The following is a 12,621-nucleotide window of genomic DNA, read 5'->3' on the forward strand; positions in this document are numbered from 1 at the left end:
TATCCCCATTTTATAGATGATGAAACTAAAGCTTAGGGAGTTTATATGACTGACCAAAGTCATTGAGGGAAAGCACAGCTGGGTGATAGTACCCCTTTGTTTTGAGAAAGCCCATATATTTGTTTGTTGTTTTGCTCAACCTTACCATCTCTTGGCACATGGGGTAATACAACCCAGAGAGACTTAATGATGATCTCCTAAACATCCATGTCTTGGAGTTAACCATTCCCTTTGTTCTCTTCCCACCTCCAGGCCACAGAAGATTGGATTGAGCAACATGGATCTTGAATGGAAGGCAACAGATCCTTGTGTTCCACAGTGACCCGCCATCCATGCTGACTCCAGATGAGGTAGGCCAACCGGATTCTCTCCAGGGGAGGTTAGTCATGAGAAACTCGGGGACTGAACCAGTGGGGAGTGACTTCTGGTGCAGGAAAGTCTTGCAGACACTATGATGGGGGCAGTCCTCATGGATTATGCTCAAGAGGAGAGAGCAGAGGAAGCTTGGGGGCTGGGAGAGGAGAGACAGGGAGCAAAAAAGAGAGGGTGAGGTTGTTCTGCACGTGTGGAGGAGAAAGAGAGGGAGAGCTAGCCAGCTCCCCAGCTGCCTGCCCACTTCTTGCTCCTTCTGAAACCTGGTGGTGTGTAATCTCCTAAGATCTGAAGGAGATACACTCTTTCAGAGTAATCTCCTCCCCTTACTTCCTGGTAAAAGAACCAAGTCCAAAGAAGTAACTTGGCTAGATTCACGGAATATGTTAGTTATGGGACCAGGACAACTCTGGCACAGTGTCCTGAAACCAGGACAGTTTCCCTGCCACTAAAGCCGGGGGTCAGCAAACTACAACCTGCAGGCACAGTCTCACCAACTGCTGACTTTTGTAAAGTTTGAGTCGAACACCAGCATACCCTTTCATTGGCGTATTGTCTATGGCTGCTTTCAGGATAAGAGGACAGAGTTGAAGAGTTGCAATAAAGATCAGATGGCCCACAAAGCCTAAAATATTTACAGGTTGAACTTTTCCAGGAAAAGTTTGCTGACCTCTGCGCTATGCTCAAGAAATTCATGGACTTGGGCTGGACTCTGTTTATAACTAGGGGTTTTTCAGGCTGTGTAGACCTTGGGCCTCTTACTTTGGGAAAATCTGTGAAGTACTCGTATACGCCACATTAAATATATTTCCTTACAATTGTCAAGATGGAACCATAGTTGCCATAGTTGATATAATGTTACATTTTAGAGGCATTTAATTAAACAATTGATTGTGATTATACAGATCGTACTGGTGTGTATTTTGAACCTAATAGTTCCTCCCTCCCCCACCTCCCCAGGGTCATGGGCCCTTGCAAATCTCATAGGCTTTGGCCTTTTATCTATAGACTCTTGTGGATAATGTGGCCCAGCTCGTAGTAACTTCATTGCCACCATCTCCCTTTATTCTTTCCATCCTATTGTTTTTAACAGCTTTATCGGGATATAATGTACATGCCATAAAATTCACTCATTTTAAGTGTACAGTTGAATGATTTTTAGTAAATTTACAGAGGTGTGCAACCATCACTGTAATCAATTTTCCATCTAATTTTAAGGCAGCTTTCGGTCGTATCTTATAGTGAACTTTGCCTTCCAAACGGCATATCACCTTCCAAGATGTGTTCCTTGAGGGTACGCCAGTGTTTTGTACAGCTTCAGCAGCTAACACTTGCTCTTTGCCTGGTTTCAAGATTTACACTTCATCTGCATTATTTCATTGCATTCTCACAGGCCTCTGATGTGGTAGGCATGATCATTCACAACTCACAGATGAGACATGCTTTGTGTTTAATCATTCACCTGGTATTGACTGTCCAGCTGACAAGTGTTAGACACATTCCTAGGCAACATGAGAAGGTCATCAACATGGCCACCTCTTGAGAAGTTTGAGGAGAGATCAGATGTAGACATACGAGTTAATAACAAGTAACTGAAAGGAGAAACCTATGCTTTTTAGGAGTATAGCATTGTTATAGTTAAACCTGGGTTAGAATCTTTGCTTTGCCTCCCATTAGCTGTACAATGTTGGGCAAGACATCTAGTTTCCTCAACTATAAAAATGGGCAATAACAGGTATATGGTTTCTGTGAAGACTGAACTAGTTAATCCATGTAAAACATGTGTAGTGATGCTCAGAACATAGTAAATTGCGATAAACTAAGAGAAAGCTCTTAGTGACTGATAGATTTCTTCTTAGCATGTACCCAAAATTATTTGGGAGAATAGTTGATGCGTGAGCTTGACTGAAAGGCTGAGTGTTCAGAGCTGGCAGAAAGGCTTCAACGAGAGGTGATAAGAGAACGGAGGAAGATGGTGGGGTGCTCTGCAGTATGTGATACTGCCCCCTCATGGTTTGGAGGAGAGCAGATCTTGAACAAACCCTTGAGAAAAACAATGAAAGGTCTAAGTCAACAAAGACAAAAAAAAAATAAAAATGAGATAGCATATGTGGTGTAGGGGCTGTGTTAAATTCCTTAGATTTGAGATTATGGGACTTCCCCATGCTGGGAAATTGAAGGTGTTCAAGGACATTTTGGTTAAAAAATAAAGAAAAGACTCCCTCAGCTGACATCCAGATTAAGGAAGTAACAACATAGATAGGAAGTACAGGTGCCATTTAAGGGAAGGGCTTATAAATGGCCCTGCCTTTTCAGAAGAGGGAGAAGCCACTTCCAAATGAGGGATCTTGGGAGGCTCCCTGGAAGAGGAAGCTTTTAAACTTGGTCTTGGATCATATGTAGGGTTGTCATATGCAGAGATGAGGAGCAAAGGCATTTCAGAAGATGAAATAGGGGGTGTAAAGGGGGAAAATTGGGACATTACCAAAGGCAATTGAGTAAAAGCAAATTCATTTTTGGTTGAATAATAATACAAATATTAACTGCTATGTATTGTGTTATGTCATAAACTTCATGTATCTCATTATGTGTTATAATAATGCTGTAAGAAAGATACTGCTATCCTTATTTTGTAGACGAGGGAGTTGAGGTTCAGAGAGACTAAGTAATTTGTTCAAGCTCACATTTCTGGAATGCCAAGATCTTTTGGATCTATGCCTAAAACCTGTGATCTCTGTTACTTCATGAAGAGCTGAGGTGGGAGTTCCATTTGGCAATGCAGGCTGGGGCTGGGCACAGGACCACTGAACTCCAGGTTGAAGAGTTTGCTTAATGCAAACTCTGTTTTGACTGCTTGGTGAAGATAACTCAATCATCTGTGAGCCTTAGGCAAGTCGACTTACTTCTCGGATGTGTGTCGTTTCCTCATCCACAAAAGTGAGGGATGGGCTAACCACTTTTCAGATTTAATATGAGGATTGAAGGAGACCATGTGAAGTTGTCATATAGTGCTGTCTGTAGAACATACTCAAGAAAGGACAGCTAACATCATTGTACTCATTGACTAGGGTGTCGTTACAAATTAAAACAGCAATGGATTCTCTCACAGTTCTAGAGGCTAGAAGTCCAAAATCAAGGTGTCCGCAGGGCCATGCTGCCTTCAGGGCTCTAGGGGAGAATCCTTCCCTGCTTCCTTCTGGCTTCAAGTGGTCCCCGGCAATCCTTGGTGTTCTTTGGCTGGTAGTTGCATCTCCTCAGTCCCTGCATCTGTCTTCACATGATGTTCTCCCTTTGTGTCTGTCTTCATGTGGCATTCTGTTCTCTATATGTGTCCAAATGTCCCTCTTCTTATAAGGGATCCCCGTGATTAGGTTTGGTCTCACCCTAATCCAGTATGACTCCATCTTAACCTGATTACATCTACAAAGACCCTATTTCGAAATAAGATCATGTTCTGAGATGCTGAGTGAGCTGGGAGAGGGTGCTACTCAACTCTTTGCAATCACCATCATCAGTATATAAGAAGTGCAGAGTGCCTGGTAAAATTCTGGCACAGCATAAATGCTCAGTAAATGGTAGCCTTGAATAATAACAATGGCAGTGGCAATACGGATAATAAAAAAGATAATGTGTATAAGGTATTAGTATCATGCTTAGCATGTACTAGGACTGTCCGTTCTCTTCGTCCCCAAAGGCTCTCGCACATATAAGTACACACAGCTTGGAGCTCAATAAATATTGGTTGAACAAACAGCACATCTTAGTTTCTTGGAAAAAGTCCCACTATTTGTCTCCAAGAAATTGTCATCAGAGGTGGTCTGGCACTGCCGGTGGGGCTGTCACCTGTGAGCAGGAGGTGTGAGCAGATGACGGGCAAGCTCCCTGCTGCAGGCGCTGATGGCCACTCCTCATGAGACAGAGTGAGAAACGAGCTCAGTCCGTGAAGCTGTGGTTTAATCTTTCCCAAGCCCACAGGGTCCCAGCACAGTGACACCAGCTGTTTTCAGAGTCTTTTCTGGAAAAAATACAAGCTGTTCCTGGTTTAATAGTGCACAGGGGACCGTCAGGACCTGTCCTGGCACTCAGCATGGTTTCCAGTACCGCAAGGCAGAGAGGGACATGGGGAGGCCTGGCTTCCAAATCTGGCTCTGCACCAGGATCTGAATGGCTTCAGGCCGGTTCTTTTGTCTCTGTGACCCTCAGTCTTCTCATCTGTGAAGTGGGCATGACACACATACCACACTGGGCTGTCTTAAAGATTAATGAGGTAATGGTCTGAAGAGACCTTTCCAAACTGGAGAGAAAAGGAAACATGTCATCTGTGTAGCAGCCCACCCGGTCAGATCTAAGTTTTTTTACTCACCTAATTCTCTATGTTGATGTGGATTGCGTGTCCTCTGTTCATCCAATCACATACTTAGGGAAACATTTGAAACTGCTTTGAACTCCGATATTCAGGAGCGAAGACAACTTCAAGTTTTACCTCCCTAGAGGTTTCTTCCCAATTGGGACCAAAACCTTAAACGAGATAAATTTATTAATTCATTCACCCATTTATTCGTTCATCTATGCATTTATTCATTTGTTCTTTGATCCATCATCCATTTAACTATAATTTATTGAGCATTGGCTCCGTGCCAGTCATTTCCTAGGTATGAATATGCATCCGGCAAGGACTATCATATTTTCATGGCATTCCCAGGCTCAGGAGGAAAGTATATGAACAGAAATCACCCAGGCAGGTCATGTGCTGTGATTTGGGGCACGTCTTTTCCTCTCTTTGGACCTCAGTTTCCCATCTATGAGACAACTGGACCAATTCTTCTTAATTGTTTCCCTAGCAACCTTAGAAACAACTGTACTATCGGAAAGGACACAAAACTGGGATTCAGCAAATCCCGATTGTGGTCCTAACTCTGCGACCAACTCAGAAAGGTTCTAAGCCCCTTCCACTGTGTGTGCCTGATCTTATCATCTTATAGATGTGTGTATATAATGGGACAGGGTGAAATAACCCCCAAGGCCCTGGAGGCATTAGAGACTTTCACTTCACGAGATCACTCAGCTCCGTGTCTGGAGGCCAGTGACACAGCAACAGCAGCGAAGCAAAGATTCAGAGGAAGACACCGAGGGGAGGTGCAGGAATGGGGCTCCTAGGAGCCCTTCCCGATCGTCAGTAGGCGTTTTCCTGGGGTGCTTGGCATCCTGCTGAGGCTGGTGGCCTCTAGCTTCTGCTCTCACAGGCTGAGCATGGAAATGTCAGAGGCAGAGCACAGACATCTCCTTTTCCTCTTGAGCCATCCTACCCCATCTCTATATCCTAACTCATGTAGTGTGAGTCTGTGGGAGGCATGCTGGGACCTCCGCAGCTGGGGGGTAAGGCACTGGGCAGTGGACAGGCCAAGGTCTGCTGGACTCAGACTTTCAGGGGAGGAGGTTCTGTGGGGGTCATTCCACCACTGATTTGTGTTTTGTTCTGGCTGCTTTGGTAGCACAGGGTGCCCAGTCCGAGAGGAGTAGTTGGCTCTGCAGAGGTGGGTGCCATGGGTTGGTGATGCTGGTCGATCAGCAGACACACAGCTGCCTACAATAAGGGCTAACACAGCAGTTCCCCACCCAGTGTCTGAAAGCTTCCAGAGTAAAATCTCAAAGACCTTCAGAGATTCAGAAGACTTTTTCCGTTTATACAAGTTGTGACAATTAAGTTCGCGAACTTTGTTGTTACGATGTCGCTAATCTTTTTTTATATCAGAGACATTATTCATTATGAACATGTACCAACTAGACAAACAGTTAACCGAGTTTACTATTTGGAAGTGCTGAAAAGGCTGCGTGAAAAAGTTAGTCGACCTGAACTGTTCACTAACAATTCATGGCTCTTGCATCACGACAATGCACCAGCTCACATGGCACTGTCTGTGAGGGAGTTTTTAGCCAGTAAACTAATAACTGTATTGGAATACCCTCCCTACTCACCTGATCTGGTTCCCCAATGACTTCTTTCTTTACCTGAAGATAAAGGAAATATTGAAAAGAAGATATTTTGATGACATTCAGGACATCAAGGGTAATACGACGACAGCTCTGATGGCCATTCCAGAAAAAGAGTTCCAACATTGCTTTGAAGGGTGGACTAGGCATAAGCATTGGTGCACAGCTTCCCAAGGGGAGTACTTCAAAGGTGACCATAATGATATTCAGCAATGAGGTATGTAGCACTTTTTCTAGGATGAGTTCATGAACTTAATTGTCAGACCTTGTACATGCTCCATGGAATGCTAATTCTTGAAAATATCTTGGCACAATCCAGTGGGTAAGAGAACTGGCATATGACCCAACCTGTCTGCATTGAATTTCAACTCTCCTGCTTTCCAGCTGTGTGACCTTGGGAAATGTCTTCACCTCTCCATGCCTTATTATCCTCATCTAGAAAATCACAGCGATAATTCATTCCATTTGTTAATGCCATTAAATGGCTTGATGCTTAGAAAGCATTTCGAACAGTGAATGGCATCTGGTGCACAGTAAGCAACACGAAAGTATAACTTCCTTATAAAGTGGAGAGGGGAAAAATACAAATACCAACAATACCAATAAAAACTCCCTCTTGGAGCTTCCCAGGACATAAGAGCATTGTCAGGGTTTTGGGAAGTGGTTTTACAACACAGAAACTCAAGTTTCTTTAACCCAGTGTTTCTCAGGTAAGAATCTTTTTTCCTTATATAACATGTACGAACACTTCCGAAAATGTTGTAGCCCAGCCCGCTCATTTTAGAGATGGAAAACCTGATGCCCAGAAAAGGGAAGAGATTGCCAAAGGGGGTTGTGCTCAACTTTTTCTCAAAGATCCATGGCAAAGCTGATATGAGCGTGTCCCTTAGGTTGAGGCAGGTGAAGCCCAGAACTGGTCAAACCAAGAGTGTTTATGGGAGGAACACGGACAGGGGCAGCCCTGGGCCTGGAGGAAGGAGGCCTCCTCCTACTTGGTGGGTTCAGGAGGGCTTCCTGGAGGAAGGGCACCTCCAACCTGAGATCTGAAGGACATTGGGTGATGGGGGTTGGAGGGGTGGAATTGAGAGAGAACAAGGTGTGCTCTAGGAACCGATAGAAGTTCAATGTGGCTGGAGCATTAAGTGCTGAGACAGACACACCTAGATCTTGAAAAGATCTCAGGAAACAGATGAGCAAAGTTCCCAGCTCAGCAAAGCGGTGAGCTCACAGAGTAACCTGAGACACACTTTCGAGTCTCTCTAAGCCCTGGTTCCTCCCATATAAAACAAAGAATACCTTCTCTAAATGAGAAGTCCTTTTGAGTTCTCTGATTTGATGGAAGCCTCTTTATACTATTTTCAAGATCTCTGCATCTATTTGGCCTTTACCTGCTCTGCAGCTTTCAGGCACTGAAGACTGATTCTTGACTTGAGCTCAGTCAACCACCCATCTGGGTGAACAAAAGAAAAGCTGATTGGATGTGGCTATCCGGGGTTCTTTTCTCTTAGGTCTTCTGCATTTGTGACGTCCATTTTTTCCCAAGTGCATTTCAAAAAGATGTGATGAGTGGAGCCACTGAGAGGAAGAGGCTGAACGGATGGCCAGAGAGATTAGATTAGAGAAAGAACAGTCCACGTTACTTTTAAGGTTAATGTGAGCAGACAAAAAAGGGTTAGTCTGGAAAATCAGGTTAAGAGTGAGGAGAGGGAAGAGGGATGCATATTAATGGGGACAGGTGGAGAGCTGTAAAGGACATTTAAAGAAGAGGAGGCAGAGGAGAGGAGCTGGGAGGATTAGATGGAGGCCCTTGAGATCCTGCAGGAGAGAGGTCTGCTTTCAGGCTGCATGGCGTGGGAGCTGCTACTGGAATGTCCCCAGCTCCACGGAAGGGTCTTTTCAGAAGCCACCTTGAGGAGAAATGGAAAGAGCTTTGTCTTTAGCGCACTCGTAGGTCAGGCCAACTAGGTCATTGCTCACCTGGCCTCTAAGTTACCTCCCTTTGTCTGCTGAGTTTCCTCCCATGCATCTCCACAATGCAGCCAGAGGATCATTTAAAACACAGACTGGACTGTGCTACTCCCTGGATGAAAAAATAGTCTCTCTACCATCTACAGTGTGAGGTCTAAATTCTCTTAGTTGGGCAGTGAAGATGCCGTATAAGCTGCCCTCTAGCTGCCTCCTCTCCCTGTTATCCCAGGATGCCGCTCTCATACACATACACATCTAGCTGCTTCCTGAGGACTTTGCACCAGCAGTCCTATCTCTCTACTTGATTGCTCTTGGGGGCTGGATGTGTCCCTCAAAAAGATGTTGAAGTCCTGACCCTCCCATATTTGTGAATGTGACCTTATTTAGAAATAAGTTTTTTGCCAATGTAATTAAGTTAAGACGAGGTCATACTGGATTAGGGTGGGTCATTATAAGGAGAGAGAAGACTGCAGACCCACAGGGATGAAAGCCCCGTGACAATGAAGGCAGAGATTTGTTGGAGTGATGCAGCTACAAGCTAAGGGACACCCAAAACTGCTGGCAACCACCAGAAACTAGGAAGAGTCAAAGAGAAGTTTCTTCCCTTGAGCCTTCAGAGAGAGCGTGGTCCTGTCGACAGCTGGGTTTTAAGGTTCTAGCCTCCAGATCTGTGAGAGAATAAATTTCTGTTGTTTGAAGCCACCTGCTTTGTGGTACTTAGCATCAGCAGCCCTAGGAAACTAATATAGTTGCTTTTCTGTTTGTTTGTTTTTTTTAAGTGAACAGCTGTCATTTTTGCCTGCTCAGCGTTTCTTCTCATCCGGACGAGGGCACCTGATTTCTCTATTTCTAACTAACTCTGCCCCATTGTATATGCTCTGTTTCAGCCAGAGGGTGGGTGGACTCTTGACCTACCGGGCCATTCAGACACTCCCTGAAAATCTGAATCTATACAGAGTGGCATTCTCTGGATAAGTGGCTGGCGCTATGTTCTCTCTACGGCATTGTTCTGATGAGAATGTCCATTTGTTCCTCCTCCCTCTGTCCCTGGAACAGCCTCTGTTTCCCCCTTTGCAAGGCCAGGAATCAATCCAGTAATTCTTGCTTGTTTTTTGCTTGTGTTCTTTTCTTGAGTTTCGCTTGATCTGAATCCTGACGGTTGCAGTGAAAGAAGCCTAACATATTGCTGGCCCTCCCCCCCTACACTCAGGCACGGAAAGGGACTCCTCTTTGCATCCCAGGCACCCTACACACATCTCCACTCTAGTGCCCATGTGGTGATCAGCATATGACGCCTCCAGAGAAGGGACTGGGTTTCTCTTTGTGTCACTAGTGCTGGGGAAATTAGAGACAATCTGTGTGCTGAACGGCCAAAGGAAAGTTTCTTCCTCAGACGCCTCCACAGGGTTGTGTATGCTTGTGCTTCTGTGCAATGGTAGATTGATATGTTTAAGGATATTTCCCATCACAACTCCCACAGGACTTGTTTCATGACCCTCATGAGACCAACATTAATATGCTTCAAAGCCAAAGTGAAGGGAGTAAGGCTCCTGGGGTTGGGGGTGGGGAGCCAGCAAAGTTTAAGGAGGTGCTTCCTCTCATCATCAGGGTCGTGCAAGTGCTATCCCTAGAAGTTAGTGCTTTATTAAATGTTGCACGTTAGTTCTGGTCCAAATAAGCTCTTTTCTTAATGAAACTACGCAGCACCCCAGAGCTTCGATATGAAGTCCTCAAGCCGCCGGCCTAATAACTCACCTGCACGACTCCGTTTCTTTAGTAAAGGACAGACGTGTGATAAAATGTGGTGGGTGCAGTGGAAAACAACTCTAGACTAGGAGGCAGGAGGAACGGGTCTTATTTTTGAGCTGCCATGTAATAGTTGTGTGATTTTAGTGAATCAGTCTTCTGTGTCAATTCCATCATCTCTACAATGGGGATAATAATAAGACTTACTATTATTATTATGTTATATTGTGAAAATTAAGTAATATATTTAAAGTAGTAAATACAATATGAACATTAACTGTTATTGCCATCATTTGATGGGCTGGGTGGTTCTGAGTTAGTCTCTTTTCGGTCTTTTAAAGTAGAGGTAATACTATTCATGCACATAACTTATAAGATTGTTTTACCTCTTCACATTTTTTTAAAAAGGTACAAAAGTGAAAAATATGGAGCATTATGTCTTTGCCAATGATAATGGTTTATCTGTGATGTAAGTGTTTGGGTTCAAACTTCAAATAGAGAAATCCCAACTTCAACACCTATTTGCATTACGATCTGGAGCCAATCAGGCTAATTTGCCAAGACTCCATTCAGTCATCTTTCAATTAGAAATACTAATAGTCCATAACTGCACAGAGTTTTGTGAGAGTTAAATGGGATTATAGATACAAGCATTTTACATATAGATTCTAATACAACAGGTAGTGGTCAGTGAAACATAGCTGGTAGAGTTGTTGTTGTTGTTGCTGAAGGTCTGTCGCAGTGAGGGTTGAGATGGCAGTCGACTATGACTTTGGAAGATGATTTATGGAAGCCAACGCTTCTCTTCAGCGGACAAGAGAAGGATATCAATCCACGAAAGTAAGCTGCAAGTGAAAATTGAAACTGTCAGATGGTGTGGACTCCCTGCTCTGTCTCTGGCAGTTTTCTCTCTCTTCTTTTAATTAAAAGTTTTGTCTTCTGATGCAGAAATGAAATAGATCACTCTTAACCTTAGCACACTCAGTGCCTACCTAGAACTGAAACCCACCTTTGTGGGCACAGATACCTTCCTTCTGGGGAGTCCAGCAATGGGACCGGCTCCTGAAATTCACTCAGTTCGCAGGTCACCCAGGACGGTGGTCGTGATGGCTTCGGACGCTGACCTGAGTTTAAAACCCAACTCTATGACTTCCTGGATGTTGAACTTTGGTACATTGTTCTGAAACAAGCTTTTCTTTTTCTTTTATTGAATGAAATGGAAGTAATAATGCCTGCTTTAAAGGTTTTTGTTGTTGTTGTTGTTTTTCAGGAATTAAATCAGAAAAAAGTATTTCTAGCACAATGACTATGTACAAAAAGTCCATGATCACTCTTCCTCTTCTCCCTTCCTCACTCTGGGCATTTGACTTTTTTAACTCTACCAACCCACATTCTCCACTTAAAGAAACAGCATGGCCCCATAGTGAATTGTGCAGGCTGTGGGATCATATCACCTGGCGTTGCCGCTTAGTTTCAACATCTACTATATGACTTTATCAAGTGTTTAGGTTATCTATTTTGGCATTAAAAAAAATCTCAAAATTTAGTGGTTTGCAATAGCCATTTTATTTTGTGCACAATCTATTGGGTCAAGAATTCAAAGTTTAGCTGGGCAGTTCCTCTTGGATCCGTGTGGCATCAACTGGTCAGTCCACTTCGAGGATGGCTTCTTCAATCACATGCCTGAAGGCTCAGTGTTCCTTGGCCTGTGTCTGTCTCCATATTGCATCCCATGTTCTAGGACCTCTACCCACGGCTTAGGCTTCTCGTAGGATGACAGCTTCAAGGTTGTTGGACGTTTCATAGTTTCTCAAGGCTTTTAGAGAGAGGATATTCCAAGAAAGTCTTCTTCTGACCCAGCCTCAGAAGTTCCAGAACACTGCTTCTGCTGCGTTCTCTTAGTTGAACAAGTTTTTAAGGCAGCCTAGATTCAAGGAAAGGGGAACTGGACTCCATTTCTCAGCAGGAGGAGCAACAGAAAATGTACAGCCATCTTTAATCTACCACACCCCCTTGTGGAGACCTAAATGAGATAATGAACAGGAAGCATTTAGTGCAGCACCTAATATATAACAATCCCTCAGTAAAAAGTTACCTGTTATTGTTATTTGCCTCTTCCCTAGCCAAGCCTTCTTTCTCATGGCCACGCCGTTCCTCCCCCCCACTTTCCTCCAGCACACACACACAAATCAGTTTTTCCCATTTTGAAAATGAATGTGAACGATGGATTTAGGGGAGAAATGGGAGCGCTCTGGGATCAGAGTTATGTTCAGGCTATGGTTTAGGCCCGGACAATGGTAGTCGTGGAGAGAACGGGAAAGGTGGACATGTTCAAGAGTTCAGTAAGAGTTACGTTGATAAGAGCTTATTTGATGGAATGGGTGTGTTAGGAAGAAAAGAGATGAATCAACGATAAAGCCCAGGTTGCTGACCATGGTGACTGGTTGGACAGCAATGGGTTTTCCAATGACAGGAAATGCAGCCTTTCCGTTCTGTTGGCGACTGCCTCGTTTTTCGTACACTAGTCTTCCCCATATCTGGGCA

General features: G+C 44.1%; 1 long non-coding RNA gene across 2 annotated transcripts in view; it reads left to right on the top strand.

Annotated features, from left to right (window-relative positions):
• Positions 1–12,621, top strand: part of LOC141571362 (uncharacterized) — a 230,486-nt gene that overhangs the window by 135,077 nt on the left and 82,788 nt on the right. For both annotated transcript variants that reach the window (XR_012496120.2, XR_016019217.1), the window contains one exon: positions 253–350. This is a non-coding gene — a long non-coding RNA (uncharacterized LOC141571362). The remainder of the gene's footprint in view (positions 1–252; positions 351–12,621) is intronic.

Source organism: Rhinolophus sinicus, chromosome 16 (assembly GCF_057876585.1).
Source record: "Rhinolophus sinicus isolate RSI-liver-muscle chromosome 16, RSI-T2T, whole genome shotgun sequence".
Taxonomy (NCBI): domain Eukaryota; kingdom Metazoa; phylum Chordata; class Mammalia; order Chiroptera; family Rhinolophidae; genus Rhinolophus; species Rhinolophus sinicus.